Raw genomic sequence first — 20,715 nt, forward strand, 5'->3', positions numbered from 1 at the left:
AAATAACACGGCCCTGCCAATAGTCGTTGGCGATGCCGTTTGTTTTTCTTAGAGGGCAATGAAAACTCAACAGCTTTTCTGCTGCATCCCGAGTCCCGCTCCTGCTAATTATTAACAGACCTAGTTTCTTCAACTTTTTTCTGCCAGAAGGGAGGACGCCGCGGCTCCCCTTCTCTCCCACGGACGAGCTGCGTGCAGAGTGGGGTCTCCACGGAGGGCAGGCTGCGGCTGCCTCGCCAGGGCAGGCGGCCCTTCCCGGGCGCGCTAGGGGCCGAGCCTCCCCGCAGACGCCAGTAGGTGACAGGCGATCCTCAGTCACTCACCCTCGCCTCCCTGCTCTAGCGTAGCCCGATTCAGGGCCATACAGCTAGTCTCGGCGCCGGGGGGAGCGCCTGCACGACCCGGCTGCCACGCAGCACTAGGGGGCCGTGCACCCAGCCTCTGCGCAGTCACAGCCCAGCAGCCCTCCGGGAGTCTTCTCCGCTCTCCCAAACCGCCGGACGTCCCACCCCGCGCCGTGACAACGCGGCCCGAACCGCGGCGCTTCCTCACCGCCCACGACCCCCCCGTCCGAGCCCCGAGCCACTCACCCCACGCAGGAGCTGCGGCCGCGCGATCTTCCTAGGTGGCACTGAAAGCTGCGGTCCTCCGCGTCAGGCGCGCTCCCGCGTGCGCAGCCCCAAGAGCGTCTGCAGCCGGGCCCGGAGCGCTGCGGCCGCGCGGTACCAGGTCAGCGCAGTCGGCACGGGGCTGGCATGGTGGCGGCTCCCCGGCCGCTGCTCGGCTGCAGGCTGAGTGCGAGCTCCAGCCCGGGCCGCCGCAGAGCACCCCGCCCCCGGCCGCCGAGCGGGCGCCAGCGAAATCCCGGAGCGCGGACGCCTGGGATGCAGGAGGCTCGACTCGCCCACGCGCACAGTGCGGGGCCGCGATCCCTCCCGCCAGGCTGCACCCGCCGGGCTGCAGTCTGCAGGCCCGCGAGTCTCCGCCCCGTCCCGCCTCGCCCCGCCCCCGATGCTTTGCCCTTTTTAATGCTGTGGCCGTGGCTCAGCCAATAATCCAGATGGATTGATTGCAAGATAGGAATGGTGAAGGGGAGGAAAACGCGAACCCAATTTCCTCTGATCAAACAGTTTGACAGGGTCCCTATTAGGGTTCCCTTTCCTTTGGGGCGGGTAAAGAGGGCACTAGTTAATTAAACTCTTGATTCCTTCCGGTGCTCTTGCCCCTGGTAAATCCACCTGGACTCGATCCTATCTCGTGTAACCCCCCCCCCCGCCCCCAAGGCTGGCCTTAGTCTGCTCCGCAGCCAAGAAGGTGAGATTTCAGAGCTCGAAGCCCAAGCTGATGGTCTCCAGGAAAAAGCTGCAGCCGAGGAACGTCTGGGAACCGCGGTGTCTGGGGCCAGGTCTCGGCCCGGAGCACTAGATTCCAGGTTCCAAAGCCTTCATTCCATCATAAAGATAATTTTTCATTGACCAAGCCATTCTCCGTGTTTTCACTCTGCCCGGTTCCCAGGACTGGGCTGTCAGGCTCAGTAGCCCACGTTCAACAGGGACTCAGCCTGTTTGAAAGTTCTGCCCTGACATTTGTGTCCCCTTAAATCTCAGAGCCCCTTACCTTTTCTACTTCCGGATCAGTGGAGTCACACTGTGGACACTGTGACCCCAGACCTCAGAAGGCAGAAACCAAAGCAGCTGGTAATGCCAAGCTGACAGATACTGCAAAGCAGGACCGTGGCTTCTAAACCTTCCAAGATGCTTTGTAAGTAGCATCTTGCAGGAAGAAAAGGTGTGAGGAGTAGGGAGGTGATGTTGATGAATTTGTATCCCTTTTAGAAAAACCAAAGCTGCCCACTTCAGGACTTTCTCCAGTAGCAAGTATGTTTCATTTCTTTGGTTGTAAAGCAAAGGAGCCTCGGTAAAAATGGAATCAATGACTAGGAAGATGTAAAGTACTAACAGAAGGAGGGAAAATGCCAAAGCTAGGGACTGCTTGCCTCGGCTATTTCTGGGGTTCAGAACTTCTCACTCTGCTGACATCATGGATGCCCTTGACTGCACAGGAGACAAGGCTTTTGTAACTGAAACCGTCCCACTTGTTAGTGACATGTGCAACGAGGAAACTGAGCAAGACTGACCTAAGCCTTCTTGCTCCTCAGTATTTCACTGGCCAATGCCTTTTAAGTTATATCTTGTCAGGTATACAAATGCTTCTATTAGGAGCTACTAACTAATCTTCCTGACCAAGAAAGCTAGCAAAAATAACTTGTTCCCTTTCCAGGCACAATGCAAATGAATACTTTAAAGGTTGGATCTACTGTCTCCATTAACATCTTCGACTACTGTCTATTTTCTCTCCTTAAAGCTTCAAAGTGAAGTGTGTTTTCAAAAATTAAAAATTAAGTGATGTAGTTGAATAGTATTGGAAGAATGGCTTTGAGGACCACATCTGTTATTCGCCACAGTCTTGCTTCATGAGAGGGTCCCCCTGTGCGGGAGAGCTGGGTGGGATAGGCTTGTAAAAGGGTATTTGTATAGCCTGCACTTGGACCTCCCTATCAAATGGAGAGAGTGTTAGTATGTTGTAGTATGATATGGGTATCGTAGCAGAGGACCCACAGTTGTGACTTCACAGAGGCTTTTGTAAAAACTGAGCGTCTATTATTTGTGGTGCAGACAGATTATCCACTATTCTCTGAAGAGGCTACCTCTTTGGACAATGTACTGGAAACATCTTTGTAGCAAATGCTTGGTTTTCAACCAAGATGCTCAAGAAATTACTCAGGCATTTCAAGTGATGGTCTGAGATTAGAATAGACTAAATTTTACATCTCAAGCCCCATCACTTGCCAAATGGACTCTCAAGGGATGTTAGCATCACTGGCCCTCAGTTCCTCCTCCATAAAAAGGGTGATATTCAAATGGGAGAACTATTGGGTTCTTAGGCTGAAGAAAACTTTCAATTAGTCACGAGATTTTATGGATGACATTTCTATATCATATTTTTCGTCAACAACCTTCCCTTAATCCTGCTTCCGTGAAAAAACCCCACAAATTAGAAAAGGACACCCCCATCTTGGCAGTATTGGGGGTTGAATGCAGGGACTCATGCATTCTAGGCAAGAACCATATCACTGAGCTATGCCACAGATCTTTTAATTTTACCTTTGCATCAATGCCTTCAATGTTGCACAGGCTCACTCTGAAGAACTTGAAATCCTCACTCAGCCTCCTGAGGAGCTCTGGGTACAGGCCCACATGTTACCATGCCTGACATAAGAAAAGCAGGAGAACATTTTAAAGTTGAGTGTGTATTAGGACTGTAGAGATGGCTCTGCAGTTAAGGGCATTTACTGCTTTCAGAGGACTAGAGTTTGGTTCCCAGCATCTACATTAGATGATTCAACAACTGCCTCAATTTCCAACTCCAGGGAATCTAATGTCTGCCCTCTTCTGACCTCCATGGGCACCCATACACACAAAGAATTCACTCACATAAACAGACATACACATAAGCAAATAATAAAATATATTTTAAAATATAGTTTAAGAGATCAAATGTAGGCTCCATTGCGAACTATTGGATTGTTCTTGGTCTCTTACTAATGGGGCTGTCTCTTCTTTGTCTTGTCACATGAACAGGGTACCACACTTTTTATATGTAAATCAATTCAGAATCCTTTTAAAGCAATGATACCAATTTTTATAAAAGTTATACCCTTGTGTATTGAGCTATAGCGAGAAATTTCATGTTGAAATCATTATCTCCCTTGTTTCAGTGTGTAGCCTTGTTTGGAGATAGGCTCTTTACAGTTATAATCAAGTGAAACTAAAACCAAGGCTACTAGATTGAGTACTAAACTTGTATCATTGCGTTTTTCTTGTATTTGTTTTTCTGAGACTAGAGTCATATGTAGCCCAAGCTATCCTTGAACTTGCTATGTATCCAAGGAAGACCTTGAACCCCTAATTCTATTGCCTTCATCCCCTATACCATGCCTGCTATGACTGATTATATGAAAATGAAATTTGGATACAGACCTGTATTCAGGAAGGAAGCCACAAAAGTGAAGGTGGAGTTTGTGACAATATTTTACAAGTCAAGGGACATAACAAATTGTAGCAAATGATCAGAAGCCAGTTGTGTGAGGGACAGCTCTTAGGAGGAACTAACTGTACCTCTAATTTGATCTCACAGTTCTTTATTCTTCAACTATGAGCCAATGTATTTCTGTTGTTTAGGCTAGCCCACCTGTGATGTTTTGTTGAGGCAGTACCAGTCACCAAATGTGGTACCTAAGGAGGATTGCTATGAATGTTCTTGGTTTACTCCAGATGAAGTCTCAGCAGTTCGGACAAAAGAACAAAGTTAAGCAAGAACTGAGGAGTGTTGACCATCCTGACTTCACATCTAGGTCAGATTGCTTTTATTTGGTTTTTGTTCTCTGTGCCTTCTGACCCCAAATCTCCAACCTTCCATGCCCAGCAGACTTAGCCTAACACAGTGATCACAAGGTGCATGACCTTGAACTGGCAGTGAACAGCTAGCTTGGGAGGCATGCTCCTGTGTTTAACAGTCCAAGGTGGACATCCCATGCCTTTTAGACAAAGCTCACTGTCCTCAGAGTAGAGAGAAGGCACTCATGTTTGCACAATGTGGATTTCCTTCTGCCCTCACCTGGGTTTGCACTAATTGTATCAAATTATTTACAGTTCTTCAAAAGCATCAAGCTATTAGAGACCTCTGTGCTTTGGTGGTACTTGGAAAGTTATCCACTGATCACCACCTTCTTTACTATCAAGTTCTTTTTATTATCTTTAAAACCTTTGTTAAACACCCACTTCTTGGTAGTCTGCAATGTACATACTTATATGTCAATCACTTCGCTGACTAAATTACCTCCTCAGCCCCAAATTCTAGCTTTTTTTTCCCCCACCAAAATGGAGATGCTGAGACTGGAGAGTTTTTGGTTGTTGTTTTGAGAGAAGCCCTGGCTGTTCTGGAATTTAGGATGTAGGCCAGGTTAGACTCAAACTCAGAGATCCACCTGCTTCAACTCTGAGTGTTGGGATTAAAGGTATGCACCACTACACCCAGTTTGTTTATTTTGTTTCCCCGAATCTGGTTTACTTATTTACACCCCAGCACTATCAGTTTCACATGCCTGTGAATCTGCAGAAGTAAGAAAGGGGGTAAATGAACATCTCTCACATGCACAGCTATTACAACCCTCTCTGTTGTGCTTCACCTCTTCTTTGTCCAATACGGACATCCAAGACTTGCTAGCTTACGTTGGCACATGCTAAAAGCTTAAGAGAGTCACATGATGGCTTCAATGCCCTTTCTGGAAACAACCCTAGTCTAAAAGGTGTCTTTTTTACCTAAGAGGAGCTCTGGAATGTGGAGTGGACTCACTGAAGGAAGGAAGGAAGATCAAAATCTCTTCCCCACCCCAGAAAGGCTAGATCTTAGCTGCCTTGTGTGTATTTGCCTTTCTAGGAAAGAGAGAAAGACTGAGAGAGGGATGAGGGAGAGGGAGAGGGAGAGGGAGAGGGAGAGAGGAGAGGGAGAGGGAAAGGAGAGAGAGAGAGAGAGAGAGAGAGAGAGAGAGAGAGAGAGAGAGAGAGAGAGAAAGAGAGAGCAAAACAACAAAAACAAACCACACACCAATTCCTGCTTCAGACTCTTGCTGCTTCTGCTCCCTTTGGCCCCAGGCTTGTAGATCTTCTGTAGATAGCACATGACATTCCACAAATATCTTCCGGTATAACTTGTGGTGTCTGCTGCAGCTTTCCCCTCTAGAGTGCTGTTGCGTAATGCGCATCAGAGGCCCCTAGGCTTCTGGGTCTGGATAGTCCTACTTCCACCCCCAACTTCTACCTCAGCCCAGGATTTGTGGGCCACTAAAACTCAAAGTGTAAGAAAATATAATGACAATGCTCAATAGTATGATTATGGGCTGTGAGTATAAAAAGGGAACAACGGCTAGGTTCATGTTGCCTTTTTTCCTGAACTTTAACTAGAGGCAGAGACTGGCTGTGGATCCACTTCTGGGAGTTGCAAACTAACTGTAAGAATTCAGATAAGGCTGTGAAATGGTAGCATGGGGTTGGGAGAAGCCTGGGACAGTGCTTTTTCTTCAACTCCTGGGAATTAGCTCCCACACCAGCCCCATCCAGGCAGGATGTGGTTTCCTCATAGGTGAGAGGCATTGATGGTCTGGAAATTACCCTTTTATGTTAGGTTGCTAGCCATGTGACCCTGTGTGACTGTCCTGGAGCATTAGCAAAGGGATGTGTCACTCATGATGTGATTGAACAAAATGCCCAAAGGAAATTAGTTTACTAACTCTATTAGGTTAAAAGGCAAGTGGAGATTGAAACAACAATCAAAGGATAAATTCTCTGACAGCAAATTTCTCTCTCAATTTACTTTCTATGTTGCAGAAGAATGAAGCTTGAGGAACCTTACAGAAATATGGAGGATATCAACATGTCACACAACTAACAGTCCAGAATTTTTGAGTGCAAACCCACTCTTTTCTTGCTAAAAAGTCCTATTTTGGCTAAAAGCAAAGTAATTCATTATGAGGAAGAAAAAGAAGTCCACAAAGATGCTAAAAGCAACTCAAAGGAATACATTGTCCTTAAGTGAGTGACTTGGGCTGGTGAAATGGCAGACCTGACTTCTGCCTGCCAATTCATCTTCTGCCTTTGCACATTTGCATGGTATCTTGTTTCATCTGATAGTGGAATTAATCAGTTATCAGTTACAGATCTGGACTTCTTCCTATCTGATCTAATGGGAGAAAATCTGTAGGCAAACCAGAAATGGGGCTATGGTATGGTAGTATGCTTATGTCTTTGGTCATTGATTCGCTCTGCAAGATTCAGGAGAGGTATGGAGATGACAAGTGTTGGGAGGAAAAGGAAAAGGGGTGCTTTACAAAATACAGCCAAAGAAAATGAAGTTTTTGTCAAATCCAGAATGGGAAGATATTGATGCTATTTTAGCCTGACAATTGAGGGGGTGTGGCTGTCAAGGGGTGTTTTCTAATGGAGCAAAGTTGTTGATACATATATAAATGATTCAGTTTCTCAGAGTGCAACCACCCATCAACTAAGTGACTGGCACTTGGCAAATGATTCTATTATCATTATTTTTTATTAGAGTCTTAGGGGTTAATAGCCAAATGAACACTGTATTTTCTTCTCACATTTTAAATTAAAGGCAGAATTAATTTAACTAAGTACATTTAATTAAATTAGAACATGTAGCAGAAAACCACAGTTTGTTTTCTTCTCTGATTTATGAGCGTGGTGTGGATGGGGAAGCAGGTGATATTACTGTCAGGGGTTCCTTCTCTCCTTATTGGGGTGGGGAATGTTCTGTTTGCATTCCTCTATGTGGTGTCTACATTTTGTCATCTTGACCCTTCACCTGCACTGTGCACATTTGTTCATAATGTTTGATGAATATTCCATAATGCTATAAAGTTCTGATTATCTTCTTGGCTCTTGATGGCCACAGCTCATTTCTTAGGCATTGTAGATCTCTCATAGCCCTGTCTGATCCCTGCAGATAACTTGATTTCAATAAATACCAATTATTGCTGTTGTATTTATTCAGTGTATAATCTCACATGCTAAATTATATTCTCATACAGTCTGTGTGTGTATTTATTATGTGTGTATTTTGAGGCAGAATCCTATGAAGTCTGGGTTAGCCTTGAACTCTCTATGTAGCCAAGGGTGATCTTGAAGCCCTGACCCTCTTCTTCCAGCTCTGAGGTGTTAGGATCCCTGACATCTCCCTCTAACTTCTGGGTGCGCTCCCATTTTATTAGACAGATAAATATAAACTTTCTCCTTGTAATGAGCGATATCTCTATTAATGGGACAGCAAGGAAAGGGTTGACTAAGGATTTTGGGGAGGTGTACAGTCTGTTTGAAGGAGGGGTTCAGTGGAAGAGGAATGTGATGGAGGAGACATTATGGGGGATGTCTAGGAACCCAGAAGTAGTTTAGTGTGGGAGGAGAGAAGGAAGGTAGAAATCTCAAGATGCTGGGCCCAGAGGCTTATGTCTTCTTACCTTCCACGATGGTTACGAGGAAGACACTGGAGGAGCATTAACAGACTACACAAATGGATATTTCCTCGGGGTAACTTGATTCTGACTGGGAACAGTACCACTCATCATTTTCCTATAAAGATGAGAATTAGCTCTTGACAATGCCTTTGGGTTTACAGTCCTTAGGGTTGTACAAGCAGTTCGTGATTGTGCTTTGTGATCTAAGCACTCAGCTGGCTGACTTTCAAGCCTCTTCAAAGTGAACACAAAGAGCAAAAGACTGAAAATTACCGAGACTTGGGTTCTGGGTCCAGGCACCCCATTAACAGATCATGTGAGGTTATGACAGTGGGAATTTCCCAAGGATTTTCAGCACAGGGATTGGACTGTGTGTGTGGGTAGTGTGTTATAGCAAACTTTCTTTTTTTTTTCCTATTTTTTTAAATTTAAATTAGAAACAAGATTGTTTTACATGTCAATCCCAGTTCCCTCTCCCTGTCCTCCTACCCTGCCCCACACTAACCCCCTATCTCATCTCCTTTCTGCTCCCCAGGGAGGGTGAGGCCTTCCATGGATGAATCTTCAAAATCTGTCATATCATTTGGGGCAGGGTCTAGGCCCTCTCCCATGTGTCTAGGCTGAGAGAGTATCTCTCTATGTGAAATGGGCTCCCAAAGTCCATTAGCATGCTAAGGATAAATACTGATCTATTACCAGAGGCCCCATAGATTTCCAAGGCCTCCTCACTGACACCTAGGTTCAGAAGGTCTGGATCAGTCCTATGGTGGTTTCCAGCTATCAGTCTGGGGTCCATGAGCTCCCTCTTGTTCAGGCCAGCTGTTTCTGTGGGTTTCACCAGCCTGGTCTTGACCCCTTTGCTCATCACTCCTCCCTCTCTGTAACTGGATTCCAGGAGTTCTTCAGTTCAGTGTTTAGCTGTGGGTGTCTGCTTCTACTTCCATTAGCTATTCGATGAAGACTCTAGGATAGCATATAAGGTAGTCATCAATCTCATTATCAGGGAAAGGCATTTAAGGTAGCCTCTCCACTATTGCTTAGATTGTTAGTTGGGGTCATCCTTGTAGCTCTCTGGACATCTCCCTAGTGCCAGATTTCTCTTTAAACCTATAATGGCTCCCTTTATTATTGTATCTCTTATATTGCTCTCCTATATTCTTCCCCTGACTCAACCTTCCTGCTCCCTCATGTCCTCCTCTCCCCTCCTCTTTTCCCCTTCTCTTTCTCCTAACTACTTTTCCCTTCCCCACATGCTCCCAATTTTCTCAGATCTTGTCCCTTTCCACTTCTCCAGGGGATCATGTATGTCTCTCTTAGGGTCCTCCTTGTTTCCTAGCTTCTCTAGCGGTGTGGATTGTAGCAAACTTTCTTATCAGACTATCTTTAGTGGAACCACCAGCTCCCCAGTGACAACACAGACACTTAATATTAATTATGAAAGCTTGGCCTTAGCTTAAATTAACCTGTCTCTTTTAACCTACATTCTGTCACATGGCTCGGTTACCTCTGTTCTGTACACTCAAATTCTTCAGAGTCTCTGGCAAAATTTGCGTGCTCCTAGATTCCCCCTCATTCTCTCTCTCCCTGGAAATTCCATCTATCCTCTCCTGCCTAGATATTGGCCATTAAGCTCTTTATTGAACCAATCAGAAGGCACCTTAGGCAGAGACACATTTTTACAGTGTAAACAAATATTCCGCAACAGAGTATGTTTGTATGTGTGTATATTTGGACATTTATATCTAGACCAATTCCAAAGAGATTATGAGGCAATATGTGGTAAGGAGATTATAAAAGCAAACTGGACAAAACCAAATAACCTAGTAATTCTCACTCCAAACTGGGAAGGGACTGTGACAGAATCAGTCTTCTGAATTGCCACCACGTTAAGTTTCAGCCTTCTACAGATGAAATATGTAGTCCCATGAAAAATCTCCCTTCTATTCCTGGCCTCTCAGTCTCTCCACCTTAGAACCATACATTATAGTTGGCAAAAGAAGGCAAGAAATATGACAAGTTCAAAGCTTTCAGTGATTAAGGTGTATTACAGAAGACTTTAAACTCTTTAGCTCCCAAGAGGTTTGTCAAAGCAATACCCACACAGAGGCTGTTAAAAGAATGGACAGTAGATTCAGGAGTATCTGTGGACACTCTAGAGGGCTTTATTATTTCTGAGTGCTTCATCTATTTAAAAATTTAAAGAAATACTTAGTTAATTCTCCAAATTTGCTCCCAATTTAAGGGAAAAAAGAAATAGCACAGATTTTAGTGTAAATTATTTTTCAAGAAGAAATCACCCAATTCCTCATTTACTTTTTTTGCTCAATAGGAATCTTAATTTAACTTCTTAATCATGTTTGATTTTGAACACGACTGCCATTTCATTTGATCTTCCAAGATCATTTATTTGGCCTCAGAATGAGGCCATGTGTTACTGAGTGGGGAAGTATTTTAGATCAGTTTGTTAGTGTTGTGCCATGTCCTGACATTGCTTCAAGGACAGACCTGACTTGGGTAGTGGGGGAATGGAGAAAAGATAAACACAGAGAGACAAAAAGAAAATCTGGGATCATGTGAACTGGGCTTTCTGATGGAGAAACTCCAGCACCCAGAAGCTCAGGGTGTTTATTGTATAGATTTGAACACATAGAGGTGGAGTTCTTGCATAGAGTTACATGTAGGAGATGGTTATTACATATAGATAAAGAAGCAGGGTTTATAGCATACAGCTGGATCAAGGAGATGCGTTCAGCTAATCTTCCGGCTATGAATATCTGGATGAGGGAAGCTATGGTGGACATTTTCTGTTATACGATCAGGTCCCCTGGAACTAGAATTAACAGACAGCTGCGAGCTGCCATGTGGGTGCTGGAAATTGAACCCAGGTCCTCTGGAAGAGCAGCCAGTGCTCTTAACCACTGAGCCATCTCTCCAGCTCCATCTGTACACTATCAACATGGATACCCAGACTCCTGAGAAAAGCTTTGCTATCCCTCTGAGCCTCACCCTTGAGGAAGGCTTTGTTATTCCTCCATAAGTCTGAAGCTAGAGTCCCTGAGATTGTCATGCCCATGTCAAACAGTATATTGTTCACTCAGGGTTTCCATCACTCAGGGCTTCCTTTAGTGTCATCCTTGTCCATATCACATGACTCTGATATAGGACAGAGCTAAGCTTGACAAAATGACTATGTATGTTGTTGTAGACAGTAATTGATCAACAGGTCCAACTGCTTCTAGAAGTCACTCCCAGAAAATATAACTTGCCATATAATTGTACAGGAAGGGGCCTTCTGTTTTCTTGACCAAACATGTCACCTTAGACTTGAGGCTGGTATCAAACGGTCTGGGTACAAGTTGAGACTGAAAGGAGGTCATGACTGACATATATATATATATATATATATATATATATATATATATATATATATATATAATGCCACGCAGATGCATGCAGTGTATCCCTCTGGCTCCAGGTCCCAACCTATCAGAAAGACAATCTAAGAGAAGTATTAAGAGGCTTGGGTCAATGCACAACATGCAATCTGGCCATAAATCATTGCCTGCGAAATGAAGAACTGACATTGGATCAATAATTGCCAGAAAAATTAAAAAATTTATTTAGTGAAACAGAAAAGCAACGTTGAACAATTAAACTAAAAACCAGTCTGCTCTTCAGGGAGGGCAGCAGACCAAGCCCCCACCCCCATAAAGCTTAGAGCAATGAGAGACATTCAATTTATTAGGTCCTTCTTTCCTCCCTCCGTCCCTCTGTCCCTCCGTCCCTCCGTCCCTCCCTCCCTTTTTTTCTTCTCTTCTGTTGCTAGAAATTAAACCCAAACTTTGTGAACCCTGAACCTTCTGTCCTTGGTTTCTTATGTTTTTAATAGTCTTTGGGTCCATCCAGTTAATTAGATATATGGTTATTTCTACAAAAATAAAACAAAATAAAGGCTTGTTAATGATTAAAGTTAGCAACCCAGGCTTCCTTGGAGTCTTCCACTTTAAGATATCGCTTAAGGAGTAATCCGGAGTCTGCAAAACAAGGGCCCATGTCCGCAGTTGCAACATCAGAGACAAACCCTAACAAGGTCCTGCAATTCCCAGTTCTACCAACTGCAGCCCTCTGGAGTGCATTGAAGTTCAGCTCTGTTAAGTCTAAGGGACAGGCATCCCACCAATGCCCTCATAATGACCTCATTGTGCTTTCTCAGAAGCACAGTAAAACTGCCTTCTTGCTCATCTGCCTGTGTGTTCTTGCTGACAGTGGTAGCTGACACAAGGTAGAAAAGAAGGGCAGGATTCTGTGCCAGACTGTCTCCATGCAGAACTGATCTCTAGTGCATAGTGGCCCAGCTCCCTGACCCACTCTTCCTTCAAATAGCTAATCACCTATGAACAAATTACCAGGCCTTCTTTTCCCACACCAGCAGGCAAGGTTGCTATAGTGTGAAGCAGCTCCCGTGTGATGGAGAGGCACTTATGCTGTTTTGTGTTCACTAGGTCAGTGCGCTCTAGGGCTGTTTCTGGCTTGAGTCACACTGAACACTGATGAGATTTCCAGTTAAATTCAAATGAAATGGACTCCAATTTCCTCATGGTGACAGGGCAGCCATTAAGCTCAAACATCTTATTCATTCTTTCCTGTGTTCAATGAGAGGAGCAGTGTCTTCCTTGCTTTAGGTATCAAGGAGTCAACCACTCTCCAGGCTCTGGGGAAGCATGTTTGGTCTCCCTTTTGTGACTCCGTTGAGTTGTGACTAAGGTCCTGCCTGGGGAACTGAGCATGAGGGTGGGTGCAGTCCTTAGCAGTCAGGCCAAAGAGCAAAAACAACAACAACAACAACAACAACAACAACAACAACAACAAAAACAGTAGATATGTCTGCAATGTGTGGCTGAGAGCTTTGTGATAGAAGTATTATTTCACAAGAAAAAAAAATCTAAGTAGATAAGTGAAGAGAATAGGCCACTGTAATAGGAGCAGTATATTGTTGGCATCCATTCCAGTTAAGTTTTCTTATTTAAGGGAAGTCACTTATTTACTTCTGTGTGTGTGGATGGAGGGGTATAAGAACTCATGACTGCAGGTAGCCATGGAGTCTAGAATCCCCCTGGAGATTGAGTTACAGGCATTTGGGAGTCTCCAGATGTGGGGAATCGAACTCTGGTCCCCTGGAAGAGACACTGCCTCTTCTCTCCAACCCCCAAGAATTCAAATGTTTTCACTTCAGTGTGTGTGTGTGTGAGTGGGGGGGGCACACATGTGTGGGAGTCAGAGGGCAGCTTTCAGGGGTTGGTTTTGCCTTCCACTTTGAGGCAGCGTCTCCCTCGTTTTTGTGAAGCCTAAGCCAGGCTAGCTGGCCTGGAAGCTGGGGATTCAGTAACTACCAACCAAGACCCTCATAGCACTTGACGGTTGCAGTAGAGTAATAACAGAGTTGTGTTCTATAGCTGCTGGACTTGCTATGGTAACAAGTGTCTGCCCTCTTGTCACATTTTCCCCTTTCACTCCATTCATCATTCAGAAATGAGAAGTTGCTTAGCTACATAGCTACATCAGTGCAGAGAAGCTCCTGACTCATTCTTTTTTTTTTTTAAACATTTTTTTATTTGAATTAGAAACAAGATTGTTTTACATGACAATCCCAGTTCCCTTGTCCCCCCCCCATCCTCCCCTACCACCCTCCCCCCACAACTAAAACCCTACCTATCACATATCCTTTCTGCTTCCCCTGGATTCCCAACTCATTCTTGCCCTGTCATGCTATCATCATTCAATCCCTCTGTGTAGAAACTCAAGTGAGAAGCTTAGCTATAGAGCAAGCACTTCGAAGTCTCACTCTGACTGTGGTATATATTGCTTATGATCTAATAAAGCCACTGGGGAATCAAAAATGCAAACCACAGAGCCAGGCAGTGGTGGTACACATCTTTAATCCCAGGACTCAGGAGATAGAAGCAGATGGATCCTCTGTTAGTTCAAGGCCACACCGAGCTACATGAAATTGATCCAGTTTAAAAGAGAAACAGCTCACACAAAGGTGATTTCAGCACTTGGTAACACACCTCTAATCCCAGAACTAGAGAAGTATATAAGGAATAAGCAAAGTCAATCTCAGGCAATTTTTCTCAAGCCACAATGAAAAGAGGCAGCAGTCTAGGATTCTGAGGCTTGGTGGAGGGCAGTGTAGTCTGGAGATGAAATCAGAAGACAGGATCACCTCTTTGGTCTGAGCATTGGTAGAGGTGAGAACTCTTTACTGGCTGGCCCCTTGGCTTCTGTGATCTTCAGCTTGAACCCCAATATCTGTGTCTGGGATTTTATTATTCATGCTGCATCGACCTCTGCCTCAGGACTCTTCTCCAAGAGGAGTGGCAACCCAGGCATCGCTGTCAGCCTTTCCCTCTGGGTGTACCATAACCTTCAACATCTTTTAAACTCACATAATCATTCACTTATTGTCTGTTTTTCCCACCATACTGCAGGCTCCACAAGGAAGGGTTGTGTTGGTCCAATGGCTCAGTGCTAAAATTGGTACCTGGAAGACTTTACTTGAGTAAATGAATTTGATCATTCACTTTGTAAGTGGCATAAGTTATCAGACTATCGCCAAATTATGTTTTTATTCATGCCATAAGTATTGCCAATGTGAGTGAAATTGTCTAGGTAACTGCCAATTTTCTTCTTTTTACCAAAAACAATTTGATGTTTTAGATTAAAAACAGCAGCATAATGGATTCACTGATAGGTATGTGTTGCAATCTTAACTTGTGTCAGTATACACAGGGATTGCCTATTTTAGCAGTTTCTGTATCTCCCATACCTAGTACAGTGATGGGGACCTAAATGAATTCCCAAAGAATTGATGAATTAATGAAAGACTGGTGGAAGGAAGGAATGATGGTTCTTAAAGAGCAGTCTTAAATTTCATGAACAGGGACACCCTCAAGGAAGATGAGGCTGAGCTCAAAGGCATTCCCTTTGGAGATAATGGCCCTCTAGTCTTTGGAAAATTCTTTGGCAAGAATTCCAGTAGACTCATGAAGCTCATCTCCCTCCCAGGGAGTTTACACACCAAACGTGTGTTTTGCATTACTGAATGACCTAGCTATGTCGTTTGTACACTTTGGCTTTGGTGTTGAAGTCAGCAGCATCATGGGTATCATGCGTTAAGTGAGCTCATGCTTGTCCTGTTCCCACAATCCCTCTTTCTTCTCTCCTGTAATTGAAGGCTGTGGGTGGAGGAGAAGTTGGGTCTGTGTGTGTGTGGGGGGGGTTGTGTTGCTATTGCCCTGTTTTCATAGAGGACGAGTGTTCTGGGACAGATTGGAAGAAGGTGACACATCAGTGTTCCAGAGGCCCGGGAGTGGGCTGTGGTTTATGTGGGAGACCTGGCAAACTTGTTCTGAGCTAAATTCAATGCCAATGCTGACTTTTTGTTCTGGGGCCTCTAATTTTAGGTGTGAATATTCTAGGATGGAACTATGTTTCATGTATGTTTAATGCACACTCAGAGCCTTTATGTTGGTACCTAGAGATACCATAAGGTCTCTCATTTTTCAAAACAGACTTCTACTCTAGTTTCACATCTGAGCTCTGGCCTTTGGGCCCAAGTCTGGGATGCTCTCCCAGCAGTGCTAATACAGACTTCCTGCTTCTAGCGGTTCATCATGCATCGTTGGCTTCTGCAAGGACACTTGGTTTTCTCAACATACCGTTTATATTTAGGAGACACGGTGGCTGTGGTGATATATAACAGACACACAGGAACTTTACAACACCCAGGGCGCTGGACTCTGTGTCTGGGAGATGTTAAGGAGAGGAGCTGTCTCCCCTGAGAGCCTGCTCTAAACTGTTCCTTGCTTTAGGCAGAAGGTACGACAGCCAAGGAAGCAGATTGCAGTGACGCTGGCTCTGCTGATGACACAGGCTTTCCTGCAGGCCCCCGGGAAAGTCACTGACTCCCCCCCAGCCAAGCCTCCTCTTCCCACTGCCTAACCTAACCTCACGGAACATTGCAAAGAAAGTTATCTGAGAGGGTAAGGAGCCTTGACGTGATTAGGGCTGTAATTCAGTAGGGTCATCTTCCACAATAGGCAGAAAGTGTGGCTTCCAGGGCCACTGAGCCTGCTGCGTGCTCTTTTTATCAGGCCGGGATTCTGCAGCTACAATTATTCACTTGACTCTCATAAATACCCTTTTCTCTTTTTCATTTTGTTATTATTTATTACTATTATAAATTAAAGAATTTATTACTCTTAAATTGTTTTCTTATCTCCTATGTTGTCCTCCTCATTCCTCTACCACCCTTGCTGGTCTCTGCCCCCCCCCCCCGCTGGTCCCCCTCCATAGAATGCTCTCTTTGCTTTCACATCAAATATATTCCATCACTATTCTTCTCTTGTTCAGCTTTCCAAGTTCCAGACCTCTTCCTGACCTTCATAGTTCCCCTTTAAACCTCCATGTTGTATTCTCCCTCTGTCTCTCTCATATTTAACAAGATGCTGGCTTTTTGCATGTGGTCACACCTACTCCACTTAGATTTTTCTGGTTCAGTCAACGAGTAGTCACTATCATTCCATCTTCCCAGTAGGCCACTACTCACTCATCATCCAAAATGCCACCCCCCCATCATGGTTGGCTCCCAGCAGCTGAAAGGGAATAGGACCTTATGTTTTCTGTAGGTTAAGGAAGTGTAGCTGGACCAATTAGAATTCTTTCCTTGGGTTTTGAAGGAGGATTCTGTATATCTAAAAAACAAAAGAACAAACCTTAATATTTGAATTTGGGAGCCACAGGCAGCCATTTTACACTTATGAACAGACAAAGCACAACTATGCTAAGAACAAAACAGAGGAATTGTTATGAGTGTAGAAAGACCCTGAGCCCCCTTCTCCCATTCTGGTCCTCTGTTCCTGCACTTGGGCTTTGTGATAGTCATCTGTTCTCTGCTCTTTGGGACCTCTGCGAATCAGTGGCGAGACTCTCAGGTAGTCTGCTCTTTCTGACAGTGTTAATAACTTCTGCTGTTAGAAGCAGGGGAAACCCACAGAGGAAGGGAGAGAGGTGTATATAAATTGTTCATCACTCTGGGAAATGTGAACTTTTCTTTGTACATTTCTGGGAAGTTTATGGTGTATGAGAGAAGCAGAGTCCTGAGCTGAGACTAATGAATGACGAAGAGCACAATGTGGCAGCAAACACAAAGCCAAGAGCCATTCTTTCTCTGTGTGTGCTTTGAGACAAGGTTCCCTGTAGTCCCAGGCTGGCCTTGGAAGGTTCCGTGTATTGAAGGATGACCTTGAGTTTCTAGAGCCTGAGTGCTGTCACTGTGCCCTACAAACAGCTTTTATGATATGAGGCAATCTTGGGAGTTTCACCCAGATCCTGATCCCCTCAGGCAGATGAAATGTGGGATCAGAGCCCTTCCCAGAACATAGATGGTTGGTGGGAGTCAGGGTCATTTATCTCTGCAATACAGCTCAGGAAGTTTTGAAGTGTGTCTATCACCATTGCATTGCATACCAAAGATAGAAATGAGGACTCTGAAAGTTGCTTCAACAATCACCAGTCCCCCTTTCCTCTTTTGACACAGATAATGTATGTGCCACTTATGGTGTGACTTACTCAGATACAACTATTATTCAAACACAAATTTTCTTGTATTTCCATTATTAGAAAATAACTTGCGGCTTGTCCAAGCCAAGTTTGGGGGGATTCAATGTTGTCTGCTTCCCATAAACCACATTCTTACTCTGCTTTGTGCCAACATTCTGTCTTTGTGAAATGAAGTGGGAGAATCTTCTCTGGGGTCAGTCGCTAGCTTTTATGAGAAGGAATCTGTGATGCCTGCAGCTCCATTCGTTGACTCCATGTTCGAGTCCAGGTTGCATGAAGAGAACACTTCTTGTACATACATGTGTGTGACAGGAGGTGATGCCAGTATTTACTTTTATTCATCTTGTGGTGGGGGTGCATGCATGTGAACTCTCTCCTTATTCCTCTTCCATGTGGCAACTTTATTTAGGAAGAACAAGGCAATTAAATATTGCATTTATTTATCAGACAGAGGAACAAGTTGTATCCTTGATGAATATCATTATAAAGTCTTTCTCCTACAAGTTTTCCTTGGTGCTGTTTTACTTGGGATCTGGACTCTTGGTGTTCTGCACACAGCATGCACTCAGTGTTCTGTATATGGCCTGGTCACTGGTTCTGCACACAGTCCATGCACTGGTTCTTCACACAACCTGGACACAGGTTCTGTATATGGCATGGGCACAGGTTCTGCACATGCCTGGACACAGGTTCTGCACATGGCCTGGATATAGTTTCTGCACACACCATGGTCACTGGTTCTGCACATGGCTTGAACACAGGTTCTTTCACTCATCTCAACGGCTCCATTTCACCTGCGGTTTGCATTAACTAGCCATGGGCTCAAACAGATCCTCTCCTGGTTCTCATCTTCTTTCTCTACCTGAAACGAGCATGGGTCTCGTGGGTTTTCCCTTCCTGCATTGGTTTTCCCTTGTTACACACTTTGCCAGATGGCTAGGTTTCATGTAGAGAAGAATTTTCCATAATAACATACTACTTGTTTCCTCGTGACCGATGATCCCACTCCCTTTGTCATCTGCAGGAACCAGGGGAAGGAGTGAAGTAACAAATGAGTCAGGCCCAGCAGGGCTTAGGAAATGAGGAGGAGAGGAGACGGAGGAAGAGAGGGGGAGAGGGAGATAGAGAGGAAGGGGGAGAGGAGATAAGGAGGAGGGGAGGAAAGAAGGGGGAAGAGGAGAAGGAGGGAGAAGAGAGAAGGAGGAGGAGGGGAGGGGAGGGGAACAGAAGGAGGAGAGGAGGAGAAGGAGAGAAGTGGACAGGAGGAGAGGGAGGAGGAGAGGTCCAAGTTAATGGCTTTGATTGCCAAGGACTTCATGAAAAATCCTACTGCAGTGAGGCCTGGGTGATTTTGTGTATGTGTAGTGGGGGGGGGGTAGTGCCACGAACACACTCAAAGCTGTGTAAGTGCTTGGAGCGCGTGGCTGCAGAGCGTTTTGACAGATGTGGAGCATGTGGAGCACAACTGGGTTGGAGGAGGGGAGACTGGGGGAAGAGCAAAGCACTGAACTTCAAGATGAGAAGAGGCTAACGTTCAAGAGCTTGGGGGTGGGCATGGGTAGAGAAGGCAGGAAACTTGCCCTGTGCAAAGTTTTATTTATTAGACCAGAGCAGCAAGAAGTGGGATTCCTTACCAAGAGCTCGGATTTGTAACATGCAAGAAACTCCATTAGCTTGGAGTTTGCAGGTAGGGGGCACATGCAAAGTTCTAACTCCTGGGAGCAGGAGCTTTACCCGGACTGATACCAAACAGGTAAACGTGCAAACATGGCATTCATTTAGACTGTAGTTCATGTGAAAGCCCTTTGGACAGTGAGTTCTGAGAATATATAACCACTCTGGGCTTCAATTTCCTCAATTGAAAAATGGTCAGTCTAGATATGCGGTCTCCAAACAATTCTCTAAAATTCTTCCTCGAAAGCACCTCCATGTACTCTCAGTGCTTGAGCAGAGCTAGTCAGAGGTTTTTCCTACTTATTTCACTCTTTAGATATGTCTGCATGTGGTGATATTTTGCTGATGATCTAACAAATAAAGCTTGCTTGAAGATCGGAGTGCAAAGCTAGCCACACTAGTTAGCCATACAGGCCAGGCAGTGGTGGCACACACCTTTAATCCCAGCACTTGGAAGTCAGAGGCAGACAAATTTCTGTGAGTTCAAGGCCACCCTGGGCTACACAAGAATGGACCAGTCCAAAAGAGAAACAGAGCTCACACAAAGGGGATCTCAGCACTTGGGACCCCACACCTTTAATCCCAGCACTAGAGAGGAATATAAGACAGGAGGAGACAGGAGCTCAGTGAGTTTGAGAAGCAGTGAAGTTGGTGGCAGTCTGAGGTTCAGTGGATCGCTCCTTCTGTCTGAGCATTGCTAGAGGTGAGAACTCTCTAGTGGCTGGCCACTTTGCTTCTCTATCTTCAGCTTTAACCCCAATATCTGTCTCTGGCTTTTTATTATTTGTGCTACATCTGCATTCTGCAAAGGGAAAAGAGCATTTTTGGAGCCACTGAGCTGCACTCTTAAATTCCCCACTGGTTCTATTATCTGGAATGTGTGTACATTGAGGTTAACACGAACACATTGTGTAGTCAGTCAAATATTTACTGAGTGTCAGCTGTTCATTTGGCCTGGTGATAAGCATGGAGAGTAAGGCAGCAAGAGACAAAGCCCTCCTCACAGAGAATCTTGCTAGTTGAGGGATAGAAGCTTGTCTTAGTTCGGGTTTCTGTTTCTATGACAAAACACCAAGACCAAAAAGCAACTTGGAAAAGAAAGCGTTTACTATACCTATAGTTCTGGGGAACAATCCATCATGAGGGAAGTCAGGGCAGAAACTCAAACAGAGCAGGAACTTGGAGGCAGGAGTTGATGCAGAGGCCATGGAGGAATGCTGCTTACTGGTTTGCTCCCCATGGCTTGCTCAGTTTGCTTTCTTATAGAACCCAGGACCACTAGCCCAAAGGATGGCACCTCCCATCAATCATTAAGAAAATGCTCTATGGCC

The 20,715-nt window shown here is 44.9% G+C and overlaps 1 protein-coding gene across 1 annotated transcript in view; it reads right to left on the reverse strand.

Moving 5' to 3' along the window:
• Prickle1 (prickle planar cell polarity protein 1) overlaps nucleotides 1-876 on the reverse strand; it is a 94,153-nt gene extending 93,277 nt beyond the window's left edge. Inside the window, exon 1 of the mRNA XM_027396365.2 lies at nucleotides 591-876. The gene's annotated coding sequence lies outside the window, so the exon portion shown is untranslated. The remainder of the gene's footprint in view (nucleotides 1-590) is intronic.
• Nucleotides 877-20,715: the final 19,839 nt, after the last annotated feature.

This window comes from Cricetulus griseus, chromosome 2 (genome assembly GCF_003668045.3).
Source record: "Cricetulus griseus strain 17A/GY chromosome 2, alternate assembly CriGri-PICRH-1.0, whole genome shotgun sequence".
NCBI lineage: Eukaryota > Metazoa > Chordata > Mammalia > Rodentia > Cricetidae > Cricetulus > Cricetulus griseus.